Source organism: Taudactylus pleione, unplaced genomic scaffold, assembly GCF_031769625.1.
Source record: "Taudactylus pleione unplaced genomic scaffold, aTauple2 ptg000353l, whole genome shotgun sequence".
Taxonomy (NCBI): domain Eukaryota; kingdom Metazoa; phylum Chordata; class Amphibia; order Anura; family Myobatrachidae; genus Taudactylus; species Taudactylus pleione.
This window is the reverse complement of record NW_028284754.1, coordinates 2,244,060-2,256,494: the sequence shown is the minus strand read 5'-3', so window position 1 is coordinate 2,256,494 and position 12,435 is coordinate 2,244,060. Positions and strand designations below refer to the sequence as shown.

General features: G+C 38.2%; 1 long non-coding RNA gene across 1 annotated transcript in view; it reads right to left on the bottom strand.

The window, feature by feature from the left end:
• Nucleotides 1-592: 592 nt before the first annotated feature.
• The window catches only part of LOC148508610 (uncharacterized), a 30,838-nt gene continuing 18,995 nt past the window's right edge, over nucleotides 593-12,435 (bottom strand). Inside the window, exon 3 of the long non-coding RNA XR_015869574.1 lies at nucleotides 593-2,356. This is a non-coding gene — a long non-coding RNA (uncharacterized LOC148508610). The remainder of the gene's footprint in view (nucleotides 2,357-12,435) is intronic.

Sequence of the window (12,435 nt, the reverse complement as noted above, 5' to 3'; positions counted from 1 at the left end):
AATATATATCCAAAATGCTTGGGACCAGGGGTATTTTGGATATCAGAATATTCTGTAATTTGGAATATTTGCATACTATAATGAAATGTCTTGGGTATGGGACCCAAATCTAAGCACACAATGCATGTATGTTTTATATACACCTTATACACATAGCCTGCAAGTAATTTTATACAATATTTTCAATAATTTTGTGGCTCAAACAAAGTTTGTGTACATACATGAAATTAATTTATGTTTCATATACACCTTATACATAAAGTCTGAAGTTAATTTTATACTTTATTTTTAATAAATTTGTACCTTAAACAAAGTTTGTGTACATTTAACCATCAAAAAGCAAAGATTCCACTCTCAGGTATGCTAAAAGAAATCTGTATTTCGTACTGTAATATTTGGAGACTCAACCTATATATGTAATATATGAATTTAAAAAGTATGTCATAAAGAAACAAAATATAAAAAATAGTTTGACAAAACAAAGAATATGCAATAACAATACAAAAAAATGCTTTATTAGACAGTACAATGTTTAAAAATTATATGTAATCTGCAAAAATTAGGATTACTTTTTAAATTATGCTCTCAATGGATACAATAGAGATTGCATAAACAATATTGTTTAGCTAATTCTTTAATGCTACAATTAATAGAGTTTATAAAAAGTTCAGTTTATAATCTTGTTTAATATATATCAATTTGATCGACCCTTTAAGAAAAGTACAAAAATTAAGATTTCTAATGGAAAATTTTTGCATGTGAGCAGGAGTTTGCAGTCACTTGCATTGCTTATTGCACACAATGAAACTATGTAAGAAACAAGGAAGGATGTTTAAAGTGAAGAAAATTTACATGAACTGCAATTTGATATATGTGTGGAAATAGAGTAAAATACAGGGGTGGTTCAGCCCACTCCATTTGAACTCCGATGCATCTACGATCCTGGTTGCAAAGGCTCTTTATCAATTCTTTACTCACTGCCTGCTAACCCCCTCACCCTCCAAATTCAAGAACCATTTGAGCTGTCCTGGGAGCATGACAGTGGGTAGCTAGAGCATCCATTAATACCAACATAAAAGTAAATGCCTATAAAATGTAATCATGGTGGTATTTGGTCCCTCCTAAGTTGCACCAAATTTTTCAATGGACCTCAGACTTTTGTTTGGGGCAGTGTGGCCATATTGGCTCTTTTATGCATATGTGGTGGGATTGCCCCATTATACTGTATCTAAATATTGGGACAAAGTCATATCTTTGATGACTAAGGTGATTGGTATCTCCCCTTCTAAGGACCCATTACATATGCTTCCCTGTAAACCCTCTAGATTCCTCTCCAAACCGCAGAATATATTTTTGTGACCATATTTTGAATGCAGCTAAACTACTAATTGCTGTAAACTGAAGCAAATCAAAGTCCCATTAATGCAAGCTCTTATTAATAAAGTGTGGTTATTAGCATCCATGGAATATGTAACTGCATAACTCAATGATAACATTTCACACAATTTGGGACCCTTGGTATTCCACATTTCACAGACATCTTCTCTGATTAGAGTGAAGCTGGTCTTCACAGGGTTGTGTAGTGCATTGTCTGTTGCCATTTCCCCTATCCCCGCTGTTTTCTTTGTATTTCTTTGAACACAATTTATAATTGCCTGCGCTACTGTTGAATTTTTGGTCATCTATTGTGATAAATTTAAGAGATGAAAAAAAAAAACAGGGGTGGTTCAAGAATGGGGGGGCCATGTGTAGTCTCCGTGCGGGCCACCCTCTCTCACCAGTGCATGTCCCCAGTAGACTCTGGCACTACGCGATCTACAAGAAAATGGTGCCATCATAAAGGTAAGTATCATGAATGGGTGTAGGGTGTGCAGTTTCCCTGGACCCATTATATTAATCTGGAGACTCAATAATATATTATGTATTGGCAAAACAATTATTAGAATTACGGAATGGGAAGCCGTTAACATAATAAAATTAAGTTTAATTTAAAATAATTACATTTTTACCAATGGATCAACGATCTGTATCACTAGACAAGGTATGTAAAATAAGGAAAAAAAGAAAAAACATCACCTCACAGTCACATTGAAATCAAACTCAAGGGCCTCAAAGAATAACATAGTTTCTTGAATTCGATTTAGCAAGGGGCATTTATACTAAATCCGGATTAAGACTAAAGTCCAGAAAAAAGTATATGCTCATGATGTGAAGCAGATATAAAGTAAACAGTCATTATAGCATGGGATCAGTCATCAGCAAATATTATCAATATTGTATTCACACATTATTAAAGCATAGGGAGAGTTCCCAATCTGAAGTATTTTCAAGTGTTCTCCTTTTTTTATCAACAATGCTGTAATATAAATATAATATCAGTTAAAAAAAGTATATGCTTATGTTAAATAAAGTTTTATATAAATATTTTTTTTACAGTGTATACATTATACATATTTTCCCTCTCTAATTTTCCTATAATCATGAAACATAGGGGGTCATTCAGACCCACTCGCGAGCGGCAGTACGCTCGCAAGTGGGTCGATGGTCTCCACTGCACATGCGCACGATGGAGGGAGCTCCGTCGTGCGCATGCGCGAGACCCGGCGAGCGAAGGACTTTCCATCGCTCCGGGTCTCACACCAAAGGGGGCGTGCTGTCGATGTTGATTGACAGCACGCCCCCTTTGGTGGGCGTTCCGGGGGCGTGCCTGACAGACGGAGGCGTTCCTATGGGAATGCCTACAGTCTGAAGCCGGCCCCACTGACATCACTAGTGATGTCAGTGGGAGTGATTTTGGCTCTGATAGAGCCAAAATCACTCCTGGCCTTGCGGTTGAGAAACCTGACCACAGGGTTTCACTCGAAAGTCCGATGGTCGCGATGGTCAAGACCAAGTCCAGCTCTGAATCAGGGCCATATTTCACTGCTGTTTCTTGTCACACATTCATCCACGCATTGAACATAAAAAGTCAGCCTAAAAAGCAAAATAAGAAGGTGCATATAGTGTGATACTGGTAAAACAATAGAATCCTGTCAAAAAGTTACATCATACAGTGTGGCTATTATACTTATGTATCACACAGACATCCAGATGGTCCTCTGAAATTAAGGTATTTACATTTTTTTTTTTTTTTAGTATACATTTGTGAAAATACTACACTCTGCTAGTCTGCTGTGTCTTGTTATTCTTCTGCACATCATAATTCCATAGGAATAAGATATGCACATGATACATAAGTATAATAGATACACTGTTTTAGATTTAAATAGTTGTACATGCACTACTTTTACACAGGAATCTATTGTTTTAACAGTATAACACTGTGTACCTTTTTGTAACTTTTTTATTTTATATTTATATTGTAATGAAGTATATAAAAAATATCCAGTAATTTATCAGTTTTTTTTAAACTGAATATTCTGTGTAATTTATGACACTACATAGTCTAGTAGCCAATTATCTGTTGATGGCCAGATTATTTTTGTTTACAATCTGCGTTCTACATTGTATTGGATTATTGCATTTCTAAATTATTTATTTCTGTTTTGTAAGTAGTGCAAGACTCCTTTGAGATGTCACACTTGATTCAGAATATTAATGATAACCTTATATGTTTACTGGTCATAAAATGCAATCTATTTTATTGTGCAAACATGTTGTGATTTAATTGGTCTATCAGACATGCACCCACAGCTGCTTTATTTGAAAGCCATTAATTTAGTGGCCATGTATTCTGATGTTTGAGGTGGGGGACTGCACCCCTGATGACGTTGTCAAGCAAAACATATAGAGTGGTATTCAATATGAAACGTAAACTTCGCTGTTGAAGTTTACTTTTCATATCAGAGATTTTACCTGCGTTAAAATATCGGGCGCGCTCCCGCTTATCCCCGTATTCAATTTGAAATTGTCGAGAACGGGACCCGGCGATACTTGGATCGGCGAAAAAAAAAAGGAATTTTCAGGAAATAATTGTAGGAGCCCCCTAAAGATGTCCAGACCTCAGGGATCACTGTGGATACCCCCGTTTTTGCCTGCAGAAGAAAGTCGGTGTTTTTAAATAGCCGCGCAGGTGTTTTTTTTCCCGACATTGAAAAAGTGATGCAGTAGAGCACTTAGGGTTTTTTTTTCATTTTTTTAAGTGGTCCCATCAAATTTGTGGTACATGAAAATGGGTACTAGCATATTTTTAAGTCCCTAAAGGTAATTTTTCAAAATTCTGCAAAAATGCACCTGCCGCTACTTTGCGCAATGAATAAAACACCTGTCCCATACTTGGGGACCCCACCAGAAATAATTTCATTAGTTTGGTAATTTTTTACCTATTTTTTTTTTAACCCAAAAATTTTTTTTATTTTTTTTTAATGGTGTCCCGGTTTTTTGGGGGACATTTTTTTTAACATTTCCTTTTAAGGGGACATTCCCAAAACTACAGGCTATTTTTTTATAAGCCTACACCCCCAAACCCCTATTCTGCATTTTTTTCCCTTGCTATAGTGATTTGAAAAATTATCCCTGTCTTTTTAAAAATGACCCTTGACCCCATTTAAGGGAAAAAACGGGAATTTTCGGGAAATATGCCTGGAACCCCCCTAAAGATGTCCAGACATGGGGGATCACTATGGGTAACCCCGTTTTTGCCTGCAAAAGAAAGTCGGGTTTTTAAATAGCTTTGCAGGTGTTTTTTCCTGCAGCGGCTATTAGAAACCCCGACTTCCTTTAGTAGTTAAAAATGGGGGTACCCATAGTGATCCCCCATATCTAGACATCATTAGGGGGTCCCTAGAATATTTCCCAAAAATTCCCGTTTTTGTTAACCTGTAAAAAAAATCTGGAAAAATTTTGAAAAAAAATGACATAAGTCACCCCCCCAATAGCCAAACCAGCCCCAGGCTTGCCAGCCAGTGGTGGTTTCTAAAAATACGGGGAACAAAATGTGTAGGGTTCCACCGTATTTTAGAAACCAACACCAGGCTGCAGAGACTAGTGCTGGTTTTAAATATAGGGGGCAAAAACGACGTGGGGAACCCCCTATATTTAAGACCAGCACCAGACCCAACCGACCAGGGTGTAATGCCACAGCCCGGAGACCCAATCACCGGGGCTCCAGGTCCAAAGCATTACACCCCAAGTCAGTCAGCGCAAACCGGTGATCTCGGGGGAGTTGGGGACCACCCAAAAAAGGGTACCCCCTCTCCCGAGCACAACAGGCTTACGCTGAAGCCTGGGGCTCATCCCCATACCCCTGGAGTGGTGGGTATAGGGGTAATAGGTCAGCGCAAACCGGTGTGGCATTGCACCCCGGTCAGTTGGGTTTAGTGCTCGTCTTAAATATAGGGGGTACCCCACGTCGTTTTTGTCCCCTATATTTAAAACCAGCGCTAGTCCCTGCAGCCTGGTGTTGGTTTCTACGGTGGAACCCTACACATTTTGTTCCCCGTATTTTTAGAAACCACCACTGGCTGGCTAGCCTGGGGCTGGTTTGGCTTTTGGGGGGGGGGACTTATGTCATTTTTTTTCCTAAATTTTAAAAAATTTTATTTTTAAAGGTTAACAAAAACGGGAATTTTTGGAAAATATTCTAGGGACCCCCCTAATGATGTCTAGACATGGGGGATCACTATGGGTACCCCTATTTTTAACTCCTGACGGAAGTCGGGGATTCTAATAGCCGCAGCAAGTGCATAAATGCGACTTTGAAGAAAATGGTGCAGAAGAGCATTTAGAATTTTTTTTTTTGCGAAAAATAACTATGCCCAGCAAATTTGGGGTACTTGAAAATGGGGGTCAGCATATTTTAAAGTTGCAAAAGAGACTTGAAAAAATCATGAAAAACCCACTTGCGCAAGGAGCTGCAATGAAAAAAACACCTGGGGCATACTTGGGGACCCCCCCAGAGTCAAGTTCACTATTTTTTAACTTTGTTCCCCAACATTGTTTTTTGGCCCCCAAATTCAAAGTGCTTTTTTTGGGGTGTCCCGATTTTTTTTTTTTTGACAGATCGTTTCAAGGGATCATTCTGAAGGGTGCAGGCTATTTTTTTAAGCCTGCACCCCTAAACTCCAATTCTGCACTTTTTTTTGCCACCTATTCAGTGGTGAAAAGTTATCCCCGTTTTTTATCAAAGACTTTTCTAACCTGCGAAAAGTCTTTGAAATTGAATATGGTGTAAAACTAAAACCTGCGATAATGACGTCATAATTGCGATATTAACGCAAAAACGATGTCATCGCACCCATATTGAATACCCCTGATAGTGTGGCCTCCCATGTTGCGCATAGGGATATTCTGGCGTTTGGCAAGAATCTGGTTAAGGACAGATTCAGACTAGCTGATGACTTTAGATAGGGACAAACCTAGTGGGGTCAGGAGACTTCAAATAAGCTATTTTAATAATTTTTTATGTAACAATATTATATTATGGATTGGTTGTAATAAAAATTGATTGATGGTATTGCGCCACAGCATGAATCTGGTGATTCTGGTTGGTTTTATAGATACTGGCATTTAGATTTTGGCTACATAGAGGAAATCATTTTGAATTATTTTTTGAATGATTTCCTAAAGTATATGTATTATTTCCTAAGATCTGTCCTTTTTCTTCAATGCATGTGTTAGCCACCCCTATATTTGCTCCCTCTACAAGGGAAATGAAACAGATCTAGCACAGCAGAAGAATACAGGGGTAGGGTAAGCATGGGAGTGGGAGGCAGGATGGAGCAGTGGGGACTGACTGACGGAGCGGATTTGGGGGCCAGGCAGAGCAGGGTGTGGGATGGAGAAGGGAGCTGAAGGACAGGACAGTGAGAAGCAAGGGTGGAGGTTTGAATTGAGCAGAATGCATGGTAGTAGAGAAATTGAATAAGCATCAGTCAGTGCTTGGGGTGGGGCCAGACAGCTGGGGCAAGGCTGGTAAAGGGGCTGCAGACTGAGCAAATTTTATTAGTACATAGATTTTATATATATATATATATATATATATTTATACATATATATATATATATATATATATATATATATATACCCTGTACACATTTTTTTTTTGTGTAGCTTAATGTATTAATGTTAGCCATTTCATATATAGGCATGGGTTTATTAAGCAAAGTTTATGTTTTGGCAAATTTTGTAGTAATGGAGCTAGTTGTCCACTAGATGGCAATATTTTCTCACTATGCATTTATGATGTGTTACGTTAGATCAATGGATTATAATAAGAGGCAGTGCCTGTATTTATAAATGATTTTTTATGACAAAATATTTTTCTACATGTATTTCTGGTTTGTTTGTGTATTATTTACACTTCACATTTTTTGTATATGATTTATAGGCTTATGTTTTTATCTAGATGTGGTTTTTCACTATATCATTTTTGTATTTGCTGTGTTTGAGCACATCATTTTGATAGTTTATTACACATGTCTCTTCTGTGCATGATTTTCATGCATAGATCTTACATATATTTATTTTTCACATAGTATGTACTTTTGTATATGTTATTCTTAGATATGTATACCAAGTGGTTGCACCTTGGTACCTACAGGTTTTTATGTACCATAATGATGTCACTATTTATGTTATTATAGGTTGCCATGACGCCGGGTCCCTGCGGGGTGACGTCACTTCCGGTTCCTGCGGAGTTGCTGTGACCGGAAGTGCGGCTGCCGGACGGAGCCCGGGTGTACATGGCGCCTCGTTAGGGGTGAGTAGACATAATGTATAAATACTTTGTTTGTCTGTATGTTTGCCATTCTGTTGTCCTGAGGAAGGGGTGAAGGACCCCGAAACGTCGACTGATTAAAAGTCCCTCGGCTGAGGGTTTCACGTGTTTTACCAGTCTCTGAGTGCCGCCTGTGATTTTGTGTACAGGGTGTATTGGGGGTGCTGTCCTCCGGGAGGCACTGGAGCAAGGTTTGGACTCTGTGTCCATTTGACACGGAGTGAAGGAGTGCCGGAGCACTATACATATTTATCTGGATCTGCCTAACCACTGGTTCATGGCCAGGTGGGTAGTTTCTCTCAAGGCACCCTGCATGTGGTCTCACCTCGATTAGACAATGGTAGTCTTTATATACCAGATTTGCACAGGGATTGGTGTGTGCTGCACCATCTGTTTTTTGCATACTGCAATTAGTACTGAATTTTTGCACTGTGTCACTTTATTCGTTTGTCAGATAATAAGATGGCTAACCCAGAAATTGAAACAGACTTCACATCATTTTTGCTTGAATGTGATAATTACGAAACACTTAGTTTCTCAGATATAGATGCTGAACAGATTTTACATAAAGACCCAGCTTTAACTGAAGAAATAGTGGATTCCAATTTGGATCGCTTTAGGGAATTATTTAAACTTAAAAAAAGAGAACTAGATTTTCTATATCATAGTAGAACACTATCCGACTATTTTAGGTAAATAGTCGGATAGGTAACAATGCCGTGGTGTTCCTCCATGTATTAGTCCAGCAATGCGTTCAATCCAGCCGGATCCTGCTGGTACACTGACTGGCTCCCAGACAGAGACTACCAGGTGTCAGAGTGAGGTCAGCTGGCAATGGTAAGTCAAATCATAAATAGGTCCCGCCTAATGCGTTTCGTCACAGATTATGTGACTTTTTCAAAGGACTAATACACGGATGTACACCGCGGCATTGTTACCTATGGCACTGGCAGCTTTCAACTTGGCCACTGGGCACTACGGAAGGTATTGGATATCTGGGGGGCCCCCATACCACTTGATCTACTGGTCTGTGAGTACTCAGAGCAACGCTCTAATTATGCAGCACGGATGCTCGGGATGAATAAACATATATACTAACTGTCAAATGGCTACTCATGCCTTTAAAATAACATGATTCAGTTCCCCCTAAAAACGTTGGGGTTATCTTGGAGTTACATGACATTTATTGAGTATTAATCCCCCAGCAGAGCTACTATTAAGGTCGGAATATTATATATGATCCACAATCCTAATGTGATCTACTTATTAACTGCTGCAGGAATCATGACATGATCTTCATATACTGATTTACAGCAGCTATGTATACTGGAGATAATTACAACGGTGATCTCCTACATGTTACAAGTGATACTGACAGTCTTTATCAATTTCCAGTGGAAACATTGTCACCGGACACAATAAGAGGCTTTTCATAGTATCAGATTCTAGCAGCTATTATTTCCATTCACTTTGGATAGATTGCAAAGGTGCTCAATTACGGTCACTGGCAATCATTTTCTTAATAATAGTTTTTTGATTGGTGATAATATTGTTATTGCTGTGTATTTTTAATATGTATTAAATTTCATGTTATTTTATGCTCTTATTATCTGTTTGTGATATCACTCTATCTATTAAAACCAGTACATAATATAGACAGAGCAGATTCTCCCCCTTTTTTTCCTTTAGATCTTTTTTCAAACTTGCACGGAGTTTGATATCTGCAGCAGTCTTTATTATATTGGACTACTGTTCACAGCGCCAGAATTGTTTTTTGTTTCTTGTTACAATTGGGAGATACAATGTTTTGTTTTGCAAAAAATGGATCTCCATACTCAATAAATGTTCAATGGACTAACTACTTCTAGTAGTGGAAGAATCCACATGGGAGTTAAATGTAACAAAAGATAAAATAGTAGCTTTTGAAATGGAGCATTTATCGGTATTAGCCAACAATACATCGATAGATTGGATGATGAAATTGAAGGAACAACTTGATAAATATAAGACTGATCTTCTAAAATACAAGAAGAAAAATTTAGAATGGTTCAAACTGACTATAGTCAGCATAGAGTTTACCCATGGCTTGGGAGTACACAGAATTATAGCACGCTTCATCAATCTACTAAGCCTAGGAAACCATATCAAAAAGTGAGATTCTCCAGCACATCGGCTAGTGAATCAGAGGACTATGTATCAGCCAGTGATAGATCGACTAAGTTAGTGACCCCTTTAGGGGTAAGCACCCGGGCTGGGGCCGCAGCCCGCGGAGAAAATGTACAAGGAGAGGGGGCCAGAAGAGGTGGCAGGTACACAAGGAGGCCGATGAGATTGAGGAGAATTAAATTTTTAATTTATCATCTTCAATTTAACAACAGCTGAATGCAGTGTGCTTAATAAGGGACTTTATTTTGTTCCCACTCATACTTCCCATGGTCTAACATGGAAAACCGATGTTTATAGATTCCAGCGTTCTTTAAAATTGAAAGAAAATTTTCAGAAACAACCATTAAGCATGCAGCAGGAAGCGTTACCGGAGCGGGTAGCTAAATTAGGGTGTAAGTCCAAATTTGAGCCTCAGTCATCTAATGCTTCTATAAAAACTTTTACTAGACTATTGGAAGATTCAGTGAAGGAAGATATGGGACCAATGTATCATAATTTATAGTTTGATGAAAAGTTGGCTTTGGAGAATTTAAGTAAGAGGAGAGACATCATTGTAAGAGGGGCCAATAAAGGCGGCTCCATTGTTATACAAGATATGGAGTGTTATATCAATGAATGTGATCGTTTACTCAATGATTGTTTTGCTTATGAATTATTGTCTTGTGACCCGGTAGAATTGTACAAAAATGAACTGGATTTGATTCTTGATATGGCATATACAGATGGGTTGATTTCTTTGAGTGTGAAAAATAAATTGATGGTGACATATCCTGTGGCACCCATTTTTTACACACTGCCTAAAATCCATAAGGATGCACAGAGGCCCCCTGGTAGGCCTAGTATTTCGGCCAGGGGGTCTCTGAGTGAGCCTATTGCAATATTTTTAGATGCCTTTCTGCAGCTGTGTATACACACACCTACCTTAGAGATTCAGGGATGTTGTTGTATAAACTTGATGAATTGGGTTAGGTCCCAGAAGGCACTTTTTTAACAACGCTTGATGTTACAAGCTTGTATACATGCATTCCACATGCTGCGGGCATCATGGTAGTTAAGCAGTTAATTGTTGGGAATGTGCTGGGGCCCTGATACAGAGATTTTTTTGCAATTGCTGAATTTCACACTTACTCATAATTATTTTTTGTTTAATGGAAGGTTCTATAGACAACGCACAGGTTGTGCTATAGGGTCAGCAGTTGCTCCATCCTTTGCTAATAGTTACATGTGGCAGATTGAGAAAGAGTTGTTTTTTGTGACTCCAGCAGTTACTAATAATATACTAATGTATTTTTGATACATTGATGATGTCTTTATTATGTGGCAAGGTGACATCGAGTTCCTGATTTCATTGGTGACTAAACAAAACCTCTCTAATAGCCCCATTAAATTCATCCTAAACTACTATGACACATCGATCTGTTTTCATGATATTTGCATCACATTAGAGAACAGAAGAATTAGAACATCACTGTTTTCCAAACCAACAGATCGCAATACTTTACTCCATTACAGGAGCTGTCATCCGATAGCTACTGTAAAGGGGTTACCATTTTCCCAATTTATCCGAGTTTGCAGGTGTACGATTGTTCCTGTAGAGACTATTAGACAACTAGACATTATGTCAAAAATATTTCAGAAGAGAGGATATCCTCTGGATGAGTTGGTTAAGGCTAGACAAAAAGCATTGTCTGTAAATAGGCAAGATCTGTTGAGGACTAAAACTAGAGACAAAGTGGTAAATCAGTTACCATGGGTTCATGAATATGATGTGAAGAGCAAACATATCAATAAAAGAGCAAAGAAGTTATGGCCCATTATTACATCTGACCCTGAGTTAAAATGTTTGCATAACACCAAATTATTACCTAGTTAAACTAGAGGGAGAAATATCAAAGATTTGGTAGTGAAAACAGACGTGACTAATTTTCTAAAACCTACTCCCAAGTCTAATTTTCTGACCCATAAAGATGGATGCTACAAATGTTTGGGGTGCACGACGTGTTCATATCTAGAAATTCTGGACACCATACTTCACCAGTATTCTGGTAAAAGATACAAAATTAGGTGGCCTCTAACGTGTACCTCTAGATTTGTCATCTATGTTATTATATGCCCATGTGGTCTATATTACATAGGCAAAACTGAATGCCAATTTAAAATCAGAATGGCCCAACATAGATCTGCTATTAGAGCAGCAATTTCTACCAATGGCAGTGAACAACCGGTGGAACGCCATTTTGCACAATATAAACATAATATGGCCACTCTTAGACACAAGATCATTGATCATGTTCCTATGTCATTGAGAGGAGGCGATAGGGGTAGGAAACTACTACAATTGGAAACATGGTGGATCTATAGATTGGACACCCTGTCCCCTCGAGGGTTAAATGAGTCCCTAGGTCTTATTAATTTTCTTTAATTTTTGATATTTTCTTTGTGTAGCTTAATGTATTAGTTTTAACCATTTCATATATAGGCATGGGTTTATTAAGCAAAGTTTATGCTTTGGCAAATTTTGTAGTAATGGAGCTAGTTGTCCACTAGATGGC